This window comes from Ambystoma mexicanum, chromosome 8 (assembly GCF_040938575.1).
Source record: "Ambystoma mexicanum isolate Mex_15411 chromosome 8, UKY_AmexF1_1, whole genome shotgun sequence".
Classification (NCBI taxonomy): Eukaryota; Metazoa; Chordata; class Amphibia; order Caudata; family Ambystomatidae; genus Ambystoma; species Ambystoma mexicanum.
The window spans coordinates 1,720,200,445-1,720,214,612 of NC_090929.1; the positions used below are offsets into that span (position 1 = coordinate 1,720,200,445).

Sequence of the window (14,168 nt, forward strand, 5' to 3'; positions counted from 1 at the left end):
GCTGAATTTGACAGGTGCGCCGAGTATCCTCCATTTTGGGATACCCAGGACCTGCCTTTGGAATCAGTTGATTCTTGATGGCAACAAGATGGCCCCTGTGGCCTATTGCTTTCTATTACCCGTTACCTTGTTTTCCCAAAGACCTGGGAAGCCCTGACTCTGTCCCTTCCCCCTGACTGGCTGTTGGGTGGAAGTTCTATATATGGTGTTGTTGCGAAGTCCAGTCCATACTGGCTGGAGCCTTCCCAGTGACTGTATGTTGTGGGTACGCCCTGTGGGTGGGACCTGGGTGAATGGAGTGTGTGACCAATATGCACTTCTTGTTGTGGCTGTCTGGTTTCCGGTATGAGAGAAAGCCTGAGACAGCCCTGCCCGAAACTAGCCTGAATGCAGTGTGTAGTGTTGAATGGCTGGGTACTTGTCCCAATCCACATTCCTTGTTGCGAGCGTCTGAGAGGTAGGAGGATGGCCTGAATGCACTGTGTGCCCGATTGGCTGACTGACCGCATGAATGCCCTTCAGTATGATTGGCTGCAGTGTGAGCCAATCATACCATGAGAGTGACCCAGCAGTGTGGATGAGAGACAAGATACTATATCTGGGACCTCTCACCACTGGAAATTTTTCAGAAACTGTGTCTACACTTGAAGAGTAACTGGAACTGCTGATCCTCGACGCCCAGCTGGAAGAAGACTTGCTGATCTGAAAGCTGCCAAATTCAAAGACTGATCGGAGAGAGGACCTGGTAAGGCGCCCTCTTCCCGTGCTCAGAGGGCCCATCGAGCACCGCTAACCTTTGCCGAAGCTCCCTGGAAGTCAGACCCTAAAAAAGGCTGCCGACCAGAGACGGGACCACTGAGGAGAACGAAGCAAAGCACCTGGACTTCGCCGCTGTCTAAGTCTATTGCCGTCGACCAGAATATGCAGGTTTGTGTAACCGCTGGAGGCCCGTCGAAGTTGTTGCCCAGCCGTGGGGACCACTTGACGCTGTGCCGACGACCAGAGCCGCCCACTCCTTTGCCTAAGAACATTTGAATCCAAGGACTCCCTTGTCCGCAACGTCGACCGCTTTGTCCCGCCGGAGAAAGACCAGGACGACCAACGTGCCGAGGAGAATCCGCCAGTGGGTTTCCCGCCACTTGAAGGCCACAACGACGGGCCACAGTTCTTCTGAAACTCTTTGCGGTCCTGAACAATCCATCGCAGAGGTGCCCCGCACACCTCATCCTCACAGGACGTCGCTGACGAGCACCGCCTGGATCGACATTGTGGTCTCGGCACCCTTGAACTTCTCATCGCCGCCGTCAAGTTCAACATCTTGGACCCCCCCCTTGAGGATCCGTGGCTCCTGCTTTAAAGGAAGTCACTCAAGAAGGATCCTTTGACACATCTTAGAAGAACTCTACTCCACCAGGTACATTGGGGGAAGGGGGGGTAAAACATTGGAGGAAATAAGGCCATTGAACAATATATGGACTGGGCTTGTGCTATATATAGTTTACAGGTTGCCCAGGTTGGGGGTGGGGGTGGGGGGGGGGGGAATCTCCACACAGAACTGTGCATCAGTAGGGGCCAGTGTTCTGCCTACATCTTGCGTTCCTTCCACTCTCTATTGCTGGTCTCCTGGTTATTGATCTGTGTGACATTTTAACCGTACAGTTGATGCACTTTAATGAGATTTGATAACATTGGTGGTACCACTTTAGAATTGTATATATTTATCATTGTTGATTTCCGAGTACGAAGTGCGTTATTGTGATTGTGTATATACACCTTTGAATATTAATTATATAAAGACTGTTTTCAGTAATACAGTGTGTGGACATTCTTTAAAGGGTTCGGGGACTACACTGTACTTAAGAACCAGCCTGCATCACCTCCTGAGAAGCTAGGCCTCGATTGCTCGACTACGTTACCAATAATAGAGAATCTTGGCTGGGGTCCTCTGTGCCTCTCCTCTACCATATAGAGAGCGGAAGTACAGGCAACCCCCCTCAGCCAATCATGGCAAAGCGCAACTTGGGTTTCCTAGGATACCCTGTGCAGGGGGTGACTACACCCCTCCCTCACATTCAGCCCACCTAGACACCCAGGCGCCAAGAGGAGGGCTTCTCTGCAGAAGCCCGCCAGAAGACGGTGAACAAAGAAGGCGAACCTGGTTTGCCGCGCAAAGTAAAACACAAGAAGGACTTTAACAAAAAGAAAGGGCGAATAAACCCGACCGAAGCCAAGAGAAAGACAATTTGGTCAAGCGGGTTTATGTTTCAGGCTAATATAATAGCCAAGAACAATACCACGTTTATCTAATATAATCGTGGTAGAAAAGTTAGGGTAGATACCACTGCCACCAGCCAAGTCTAAATGTTAAAAGAGCAAAACAATGCTCTAGGAGGTACAGATAAAAAGGGATATGAAGTAACCCTTTCCAGTACTCCATGGAAGATGGGGTGTACTGGATCTGTGGTAGATTGACTAAAGTAAATGGCAACTTTACCCATTTCTGGGGGACGGTAGTCAGCCTCAGAAATGGAGTCAGTGGGAAGTCTCGAAGACAACCCTGTGCCACTGCACTGAAGGTGCTGAATGACACACAAAAGAAGGGGGCTACTGAAGTGGTATACTCCAGAGTCCACAATTACAAAAACAGAGGAAATACACATGGACACAGGTAAAAGTGGGGGAAAAGCTAACTCTTTTACCAAGTGGAAACAAATAAAGTCCAGAAATCCAGCAAAGCTGCTGGGGGACTCACTAGGTGAGGGAAATTAGCCATCAACGAGAATTCTCCCTAACATCTACCATACTGAATCTGTCGGTTGCCTCCATGACTACCAGTCTGGCTTTAGAGCTGCCAGAAACACAGAAACTGCTCTCCTAAACACCTGTGACGACTTGCTCTCCAATCTTGACTCTAATTTCCTTATTCTCCTCTATCCATCCTCTGCTTTTGACACGTTCAACCATGGCATCCTGCTCAATCGTCTCAGCGACCACCTTTGTATTACTGATCAAACCTTGGCCTGGTTGACCTTTCTCACCGGCAGACCCTCATTTCCAACTGGTGTCTTTCCTCGCTTCGCTCTCTCTACTTGTGGTGTTCCCCAGGGGTCTAACCTCTCTCCCTGGCTCTTCAACCACCAACTGGCAGCTCTGCCCACTGCATCGCTACTTTCTGCTCCAATTTTCAATGTTATGCGGATGACTCACTGCTCGCTTTCAGGCTCCTCTCAGCCACCTCCGCTTTTTCTCTCATCCCAGACTGTCTGGTCGCCATTCAGGAATGGTGTGCCGCCAAAAATCTCTGCCTTAATGCCAGTAAGACCGAGATCCTCCTCATTGGACAACCGCTCCTTCCTTTCCTCTCTGCCCACCCACTCTGGGTCCTCTTCCTGCTCCTTCCTGTGAGGCTAAGAACCTTGGCATCATCCTCGAAGCCACCCTCTCCTTCTCTCCTCACATCTGATGTCTAAGAAGTCAAACTACCAGCTCACTTTCCCCAAGAAGCTCACCGTCTCCAGAGCTATGGTCCTCCCTGGGCAACAGCCTCTTTCTAAATGCCTACCTCTACTCTTCGACCTTTACAACTTATCAACTGCAGGACTGCGAAACTTCGTATCTCTCCAGCTTACATCTCTTCACTGGCTCCCATGGCTGCAAGGGCCAACTACAAGACCCTATGTATCATGCACAAGGCATTCTCGGGCCTGGGACCACTCTACCTCCAACTTTATCTTACAAAACATCTTCCTTTTCAAGCCCTCTGCTCATTCACCTCCAGCTTGGAGGGTCAGACGCTTCCCCAAGCAGAGAGTTGGGGGCAGATGTATCCCCCTCGGCTGGGGCCTCCCTCTGGAACAGCCTCCCTGCCTCTCAAACTTGAGCAGAACCACCTCTGGTTCTGGGAGCAACTTAAGACCTTCCTTTTTGCTTCCACCTTCTCTCTTCCTCTCCCCTCCTGATGCATTCAACTGCTCTGTTCACCCTCTGAACTCTGGCCCAGGCTCCTGCATGTCCAGCTGCCCTTGCACGGCCTCCAGGATCAGTCTGTATCTGCAGCCCTACAGTCCCTTATCTCTGCACTTATGAGCCACCCACATGCTGCACTGAGTTAACTGCACTTCCCTCATTCACCTCCCCACTGGCACTTCTCCCCTTCCCTCTTCCCTCTTCCCTGCACTTGGCGATCTGAATGACACAAGGCCTAGTGAGATCGTTATTTTGTCCTCGTTATTTTGTCCTCCCCTTGCATGCCTGTACACATGCCTGTGTACAGGCATGCAATACATGCCATATCATCCAGATGGCATCCAGCTGCATTTTCACTGAAAGTACTGTGGGGCTCTTGGTTAACTTACCTTGAGCCATTTGTATCACTCCTTTGCTTTTGGAGCGCCGTTTCTACTGTTTGGTTGTTCACCCATCTCCAGTCACCCAGGGCCAAAAGCTTAAACCCCCACAGGAAGGCTTCTCCCAAGCACCTGAGATGTTACTACATACCTGTACTAAGAAGAATTCTGTTGCATTCCTCTTGACTTTCGCATTGCTCATTTCCATCCAAAACCTGAACTGAAGAACTCCATTCTAGTTTGGAAAAAGACTGCCTGAACCTTACAAGGAATTGCGACAGGGTTGCTTACCCATTCATTTGCTCTTTACTTACATCAAAATAAAGCAGAGTCAATTCAAATAAGTGCTTTTACTTACCCGACTGAAGTCACTGTGTGGATAGCAAATACGTAACAATTTACTCGCCTGCTTCATTTCTCCCATTATCCTGCTGTATTTTTGATGTTGCTAGTAAATACGATATTCCTTTAGTTTCTAATTGCCTTGTGTGTATAAATACCTATTTTTGATATAACTGCAAGTGTGTAAGTGTTTGTGGGTCCAGGTATGTTCAGATTTCTTTGTACCGACTTACAGCTCACATTCCTCCTCCTAAGAAGCCTGGCTGCTCTTCCACTCAAACATTGGGTGGTACAGGCCTACATTAGAGGTTGGAGCCCTAGAACCAGGCCTATAGAGGTTGGGGCCCTAGAGCCAAGGGATAAGTCTTGTAGAGTCCAATCCCAACTGGATTGTAGAAAAATGCGCTAACAGTTGCTGCAGACGGTGAGCCGCCAGATGTAGACCTACCATCTAGGGACTCTCCCGCAGATGAAGTGGGATCATTCCAGGCAATGCTTTCCAGGACAGCCAAACTTTTCAACCTGCTTCCAGAGGAAAAGGGAGATTCTTTTCCAGCAAACTGAATCCCCCAGAAAGACCATGGTTTCAGTCCCACTTCTGGATGACGTCTGGCAGATGCAAAAGCAATTTTCTGCATTTACTAAAAAGGAGGGGCTGAAGAAACAGTTCCGAATACGGCTCCTAAATGCCTCAGAGGCCATAAAACTCAGGAGGATAGCTCAGGGGCAACATGCTCGCCTTGGCAGCAACACCGGTTCGTTCCCCCGGGTAAGCGCTTCGAAACCTCTGCGCTTCAAACTAGTTATAAATAACCAATCATATCATACAAACGCCAGACTCCGTAGTGTCGGGTGGCGAGAGGAAGAGGTCGTCTAATCCACCCATCCTCTTGCTCATTCCCAATTGACCTGGTAGAAGGAATCTAGAAAGCACAGCCACCACTGCAGCGCCACCACTGCAGCGTCTACAGTCAAGGCTGTCAACGCCCTAGCCATCCTTGCAGGCTACAACAAAACTCTGGTACAAGTTGGGATCCATCCGTGATTTCCTACATCGTCAGGGTTGGCTGAGGGCAATACATTTCAGGCAGGACAACCATTTCAGCAAAGGCAGTGGAAAGTCTCTACTCATCAAGATAGACGCAGACAGCACACTCTGGGAGTGCTGCAAAAGAGGAGGCAGACCTTTTCGCTCCCAGAAAGAAAAGGGTTCCTGAACTTCCAAGGTGCTCAGACCTTCCTACCATCAGCCCTCTTGCTCCACTGCCTAAGAGGTTTATAGAGGCCATTCCCAGATCTATGTGGGAGTTAGTCCGCAGTCGCATCCGCAAACCACCAGGAAGCAGACGCTGAAGGAAGCCTGACCAGCCCCAATTCCCGAGCCCCCACTTCAGCACCCCAGTGTGAGGCCGGCTCTCAGTTTGTCGACCCGGACAAATGGGTGCTCGACGCAATAGAGCAGGGACACTGGAGTTTCAAGACAAGTGCCCCCACATTCCTCCCGTGATAAGACAAGAGCAGCACAGAGCCCAACTCGTCAAGGAAGTTAAGGCCATGCTGCTAAAAAGGGGCATAGAACGGGTCCCTTTGCGCCTCTGGAGTATACTGCAGATACTTTCTGGTTCGCAAGTCAGGCGGGTGAAGGCTCATCCTGGAATTAGAGCCGCAAATTCCTAATGTCGCAGAAATTTAGGATGGTCCCTTTGCAGCACATACTCTGCCAACTGGAAGATGATAATTCCTGGCGATGCTGGATCTGGAGGATGTACATTTCCACATCCCATTCACCCAAAACATTGGAAGTTCAGAAGGTTTGTCGTCCAAGGAAGACATTACCAATTCAACGCATTACTCGTCTTCCTCAAATCAGCCCCTAGGGTGCGCCTTGCCCCAGTGGGGGTGGTCCTTCATCTCCAGGGAGTATAAGTCTACCTCTACCTAGACGATTGGCTGGTCCAGTCTCACGCCCAGGCGGCGCAGCAGCATACAGCGGAAACAGTATGGACTCCAACCTCTCTGCGATTCTCCATAAACTATCCCAAATCATGCATGGTGCCATCCCAAGATGGGCTGACTCAGTCTCGTGCCTGGTGGCTCTATCGGAGAAAAGGATACGTGCCAACCTAGGAAAGGATATCCTCCATCAGGGTGGCGACAGTCCGGTCCATTAAATCCATGTTAGGGATGTCCTCCTGCATCTATCTGGTCTCATTGCAGGTTGCTCAGAAGAAGACCTCTTTAGGAGTTCCTGGACGCCAGGTAGAAGCAGAACTCCACCTCATGGAATGACTAGATCACCCTAAAATGTTCAGGAAAGCCCTGAGGAGGTGGTCCATTCGCCTTCACATCTTGCGAGGGGCTCCCTTCAGGAGCACAGCGCATCAGGAAACAGTCACTACCGATGCCTCTTTGGATGTGGGGTCGCCTACATGGCCAGCTAAATGCCACGGGACTATGGCGCCCAGAAGAGAAGACGTTGCATATCAACGTCCTGGAACAGCAGGCCGTTTTTTGCGTTCTCAAGTCTTTTAAGTCGCAGCTTTTGTGAAAGGTGGTCAGGATTTTCACGGACAACACAACCACCATGTATTACATCAAGTAGCTCGACGGAACAAGATGTCCTGTCCTCTCCCTGAAGGCACAGAACCTGTGGCGCTGGTCCACTGCTCAGCGGGTGCTTGTTCCCATTCCGCTTGGTAGGTGTTCAGAACACCACTGTGGACTCAGCAGGGAGCTGTGGTCCTGCCACGAGTGGGCGCTCCAACAAGGTCAGGTGTCCTGGATTTTCAGCCATTGGGGCCAACTCAAGATTGCCCAGTTTGCTACAGCAACCAACACCAAGTGCCAGCAGGTTCCCTCGAAGCAAGGAGTCTGGAAGACACCTTCTCTATCCCATGGGAAAGCCGGTTCCTGTCCGCATTCCCACCAATAGCTGCGACGTGTGATCAGCACAGTCAAACTATCCCGCTGCAAGATGATCCCCATTGCACTGGCGTGACCCAGGCAGATCTGGCACCCATATCTATTGCACCTTTTAGTGGTGCCAGCATTCAGACAGCATCCTCTTCCAAATGGGATGTCCAGGGAAGGAGGCTCTATCCTGCACCACGATCCAGCAAGTGAGCTTGGTAGTCTGGATCCTGCAGTGCTAGAGTTTGGACACCACTTGCTGCCCTTGGCATGCAAGAACATTCTGGCTAAGGTCAGGGCTCCATCTACACTCATCCATCCTTTATGTCCAAGGTATCGCCGGACTTTCATTTAAACAAACCCTTGGTACTGTCAGTTTTCTTCACCTGTTGAAAGGTCTTTGCATTTGCTGATGTGGAACATGCCTTGTTCTATGTTGCATGCACAAATGACTTTCAAAATACCCCAGTTTTTGTGTTTTGGACCTACGGGTCATAGGAAGGCTCCATCTAAAGCGTCCATCGCCAGATGGCTCTCCAACTGCATCACGTATTGCCATCAGCTGGCATGCAGGCTGTTGCCAGTCGGACCGAGGGCCTGTTTCACTAGAGCAATCGCATCTATGACGGCGTTCCCTTGCTGAATATCTGCAGGCCTGCCAGGTGCAGGTCTATGCACACCTTCACGAGTGTGCCGACAGGGATTCCAGGGAGGCATCTTGTATTGGACCAGCAGTGTTTCGCAACCAGTTTTGAGGCGAGTGTTCCAGGGGTAAGTCTTATTGCTTGTGTTGAGCCTTGCCACCTCCTGCGTCGTGTACATGTACTGCTATGTAATCATATTCATAGCATGTGAATCCATGCAAGGCCCCGTGCTTGAGAAGGAACAAGTTACTTGCCTGTAAATTGTGTTCTCCAGCATGAGTCTTTCATGCATTCACATGTAACCCCTTCCTACTTCCACACTATGGCTCTTCTTGGGTCCTAGTGCCACTTTACATGCATGACCAAAACTGAAGATGTCCTCCTAAACTCCACCCCTAGTGGCCAAGTGTCATTGGTTAGGCCAGTACGACTCAGACAGGAATAGGCTAGACAAGCGACAATGCAGTGGAGTTTAAAGCTACACTGCTTTATTTTACAAAGGATTCCCAGCCTGACAGGAAATAGTCGTAGCATGTAAGACGTATGCCTGAGAAAAAGTTACAGGTAAGTAACTTGTTCCAACTCATCACTGCCATCAGCACATTTGGAGAAACCACTGTTTGACGCTTTTAGGGGTGGGTGGAGTTAAGATATATTCTAGGGGTGACACAGGGTGGCTCTGGATAGTTGTGTTAGCCTAATTAGTATCATGCCATTAATAAGGTTATAGCTATAGTCTTCAATTATTAATCGCTAAAGATCAACACAGATATCTTGGTGGGATTGATTGGCTGCATTTTAATTCCATCAACAGTTCAGCCCTTCAGCCTACATGTGTTGACAAAAGTGTCTTTGTCAAGGCTAAATATTGTAAGAGGCCTGATGGGCGTGGTAGTTGGCATTCTCGCCGTTGGGATAGTTCTGTTTATGCAACCCTTTGGCACGATTGGGCAGTAAAGGCAGATTGTTTAATGGCACAGCGGCTGGATTCCAATATATATCCCCAAGGGGATGAGGAATGTTCACGGATTTGTAATAGTCTGTGCCAGTGAACAATCCACCTTTACGGCCTAATCATGCCAAAAGGTTGCATAAACCAACTATCCTAATGGCAAGAACGCCAACGACCAGTGTCAAGATTTCTTAGCCACGCTCATCAGGCCTCTTACAATATTTAACCTTGCCTTGACAAAGACACTTGTTGAAACACATGCAGGCTGAAGGGCTGAACTGTTGATGCACATGGAATTAAATTACAGCCAATCAAGACCACCAAGATATCTGTGTTGATCTTTAGTGATTAATAATTGAAGAATATAGCTATAACCTTATTGCTAGAATGATACCAATTAGGCTAGCGCAACTATCCAGAGCCCCCCCCTGCGTCTTTTCTAAATTACCTCTGAGGTTGGGAGTAGACCCTCAAGGCCCTGGCGGTGCAGCAAGCCTCACCATATTTCAGGACATCAAGCACACTAAGAGTCGGATCTATCCAATATATTGAGACTATATGTTAATGTTAAAGGACATTTGTACCACGCACTATCACCACCGTAGTGGTCCCTTGGCGCTCTGGCGGCTCTGAAAGAGGAAGGGAGGGTCAGTTAGAGGGAGGAAGCAGGAAAAGTGCAAGAGAGCAGTGATGTGCTGTTGACGGCCATAGCCCAGCGGGTCTGTTGCCTGGGCCTGGGGTGTTTGGATCCGGTAGTCGTTGTGTACTGTTGTGGAGGTCTGTGTTTTTGTTTTGTTGTTCCAGTGTAGTGAAGTTTGTGCAGTTTGTTGTGCTGTAGGTTTTCTAGGGACAGTTGGGGAAGGGGCAGAGGAGTGCTATGGGGGCTTGCCCCCAATAAGAAGCTACTGCTGTTTAGATGGATTTCTAAACTCTGACCTGGTGGGCAGAGGTTCAGAAGGACAGCCTAGTTTCTTGGAACAGGGTAACCTTCTGGACAAGGCAGACTAATCAAGGTAGCATTGGCAGCGGTCAAGACTAGGTCTCGGGAGGGGTGAGGGTGAAAGACCTTTATGAGCACAGAGTAAAGGACACCACAAATCACTCCGTCAGTTGTGTATTAAATATATACAAAAATACATGTACATGTATTCAAGGCCTTTGAACTTCAACACAGCAAATGTCAACTGTAATAGGTCAAACCAATACAACACTACTATAACACATATACAATACCAAGTGGCCTAAAGGGTTAAAAAAACAGAATGGTCCACAACCTAAATGGAAAGGGAGAAAGCAGTGCAAATACACTTTTGTCAGTTCAATCAATCAATTCCTAAGTGAGAGGCAGTCCCGTCCCTACGAAGAGTGGAGCCCAGCGCTCAAATGCACTTTCAAATGATGGTGCACCCGATCGTGCAGAAGGGCTAAAACGGGTCTCTTGCAGGGGCTGTACCAGCTCAGGAAGGTGGTAAGGCGACGAAGAACGAGTTCCCACTATTCGTGGAGGGCCTCCCCAAGAGGGAAAGGCAGGTTCCAGGAGTTGGGAATGGGACGGTAGCACAGGATACCTGTGGAAAGGTGAGTGGCCCTCAGGGGACACTTGTGCGTTAAAATGGATGGATGCGCTAGGAGCCACCGGTAAGGGTTGCAAGTACTCACTGAGACACGGACCAAACTTTGGAGTCGAGTACACTTTGGTTTCAGGTTCAAATGCAGCAGTTGTGCCGCTCTGCAGCAAAGTTACAGCAAAGTTACAGCGATGATTCCCTGGCGGGACAGTGCAATTTCTCCGCTCAGGCCAGTTTCACTGTAGCAGGTTTCAGGGCACAGAGGGTCACCACAGCAAGGCACCTGCGAAGTTAGTCACTGCGGCTGGGCGACACGATAACCACATGTACTCTGGTTTGGGCATGCACTTTATTCCAGACCTGGGAAAGTACCATATTCGGTGCGAGTGCCGTGAACACAGAGCTCGCAATCTACCAAGTGTCAACTCGAAACAGCAGCGGTTTCAGAGCAAAGGTCCTGCTGATCAGTTTGCTGGTTGGCCCATGAACACTTCTGAAAAGGCTCGCTTGCAGGTTAAGATTAAGGTGCCTTGAACAGCTGTTCCCACTATTCAAACGGGTCGAAGCGCCTTTGCAGACCTTGTGATGCAGAGGGGTCCTGTGGGACAACAGCGGGCTCAGGGTGCCAAACCTTCCTGCAAGTCACCAGCGGTTCCTTGACTCAGCTTTTTAGTTTCAGGATACTCGGATCCTATCCTTCATTCAGTAAGAACTCCAGAGATTGACATGGTACGGGTGTTTGGAGCCTTCTCTTGTCCAGAATCTCCTTTGCGCCAAAATGAAGAGGACCCAATGGGAGATCTGCTCCCATACAGGAACATACGTGGACCAATCACTGACCACGGTGGTCCCAGTCATTCACAGCACACCAGACTCTGGCACCCAGGATGTGGATTGCAACTAGACAGTCCAGCCCACATCCTGGAGGCACACACACAGGGCATGCAGAAACCTGCAAAAGCTTGGCGTTCGCGGGAGAATGCATGCCCACATTAGGACTGAGCCAGGTCTGCTCGTCCTGGGGAAGGAAGAGGGTCAAGATGGACAAAAGACAAAACCTCGTGGCATGGCAATTTTGGGCCAGGCCACTTTCCTGTGCCAACCGCTGCAAATGCAGTTTGCATGGCATGAAAGGGTTAAAAATACGCGAAAATATAAGCTGCCACCAGCCCTGTCCAAGGCACATCTGCACTTCTAAAAAAAAAGAAATCCTTTGGAGGGAGTTGTATGGCCTTTGGAAACGAAAGGAAGACCCAAGTTCACTGTACTGGACGGTACATTGTACACGTGTTACATGTTGCAGAAAAGTTGCAACATTGGAAAAGGACTAAGGGAAACAAAGTCTCCCAGCACTGACTGTCTTAAGGGCATGCCAGTTTCCCCATAAAAAGTAGGCGAAAGCCCAGAGGAGTGCAACAGAAGGCTGTGCTCCTCTGGCAAAAGTCAGGTTAGGATGGTCAGACAACAGCAAAATGTTGGGGGTACACAACTGGAGGGAAAATTGCACAACTGGCAAATAAAAAGGTAAGACAGTCGCTTTGCGTTGGGATCTGAGGAAAAGCACCATATCATTTCTCCTTTTAGTCCGGCACGAGCAATGAGTGAAAGAGCCTTTAGTCCCAGAGGCCAGTTCAGATTGTTAGTGGAATGTGAGCGAATAGCTTGAGCCTTTGTTCGACTTTAGCATTGCTTACTTTGGATTTGATTAACTTACATTCGCTGTGGTCAAACAATGAGCATTTTTCCTTTGACTCTAATGTTATGGTTGTAAATCAAAACGAGCCTCTAGGACTGAAGGCTCATACACTTCTTGGCCGATTTACCAGCCCGAAATCAGAATATCTACAGTGTGTATCAAAGTGGCACCAGTGTGTATCAAAGTGGCACCAGTGTGTATCAAAGCACAGCATGGACTTCCAGTCTCTCACTTAGGAGGTATTAAATGGCAAGCGTATACTACTGCTGTTAGACTTCTCTGCAGCTTTTGACCTTGTATATCATGATAAATTATGTTCCACTCCAGCCAAAAATTTCAGTTTCTCTAAACATGCTCCTCTCTGGGTAAAATCCTCCTTAGCTTAACGCACATCCAGAGTCTCCATCAGCAAAGAGACTGCTCACCCCATAGCAGTCCCCCCCCCCATTGGGGTACCGCAAGGCTCCTGCCTTTCACCAATCCTTTATAATGCCTACACAAAGCTCCTCTTCTCGGCGTTAGACAATGTGGGTGTCATCTACACCAACTTTCGCAGGTGACACCCAGATCCTCATCCCCATCTCAAGGGACTATGACCAAGACACATTGACCATTAACAAAGTCTAAGCCATTATCCAAAATTGGATGGCCCTGAATAGCCTCTGCCGCAACGATGAGACAGATTCTCATAGTCGGCTCCCAATCCAAAATAGGTAACCCTCACTCAGATTACTCAGCAATCAACATCGATGGCATGCCGATTCCAGTACTTCCGCAAGTTAAAACATTGGAGTACACCTAGATGCCAACCTTACCATGGTTACACACAACTCGGCACTTGCCTTCTCCAAATCATACACATCTAAACTAATCACATTAAGATCCTATCAAAATTGGACTATTGTAAGGCTCTTTTACTAGGAACTGCCACCTTCGCAAATTACAACTAATCCAGAATAAAGCATTACGGGCAGCACTAGGAATAAATAATAAATCAGACCGCATATCTAACATTAGGAGAGAGACGCATTGGCTTCCCATTAAGGCCAGAATTACCTTCTAAACATTATGTGTCGCACAGAAATGTCTCGCTAACAAAGCCCCCATTTACATGAACACCATTAAAAAAAAAAAAACATCCAGTAGGACTCTCAGATCCAATAACAATGCTCTCCCTGAGATCCTGCGGTACAACTGTTCTAGAGCAGGAGGTAGCAGTTTCCAAGTACCTGCCCCCAAACACTGGAACTCCCTCCCACTAAATATCAAAAAGGAGGAATCCTTCATATGTTTTAGAAAATCCTTTAAAAAAACATGGCTATTTAACCAATTTTAGCAAACGCATGTCAGCCGCCTCAGGACTTATTAGTCGCACTAGGGCTAAATAAATATGATTGCTGTATTTTTTTTCCTTGTATATTAACTGTCTATGCCTTAATGACTACTTTGTAATTTCATCTGTAAGTAACTATTTCCAATTTTCAAATGCTTAAGATGTCTAACTACGCTGTGATGACACAGTCTGGGCATGTAACAAATGTAATAAAATAAAAAAACAAAAAATAAATGGTGTGAAAGACGCTATGAGCACCTGCAATGTGATACAGAGGAACAGAAGACTCCCTGTGGCTGCACATGGAAAGGACGATCAAATTAAACTACATGTTGCTTGGCAACAGGCTCTAGTCCCATCCCATCCGGTGACCCCTT

The 14,168-nt window shown here is 48.5% G+C and overlaps 1 protein-coding gene across 3 annotated transcripts in view; it reads right to left on the bottom strand.

Annotated features, from left to right (window-relative positions):
- OAT (ornithine aminotransferase) overlaps positions 1-14,168 on the bottom strand; it is a 261,439-nt gene that overhangs the window by 100,020 nt on the left and 147,251 nt on the right. The gene's annotated exons all lie outside the window — the stretch shown is intronic.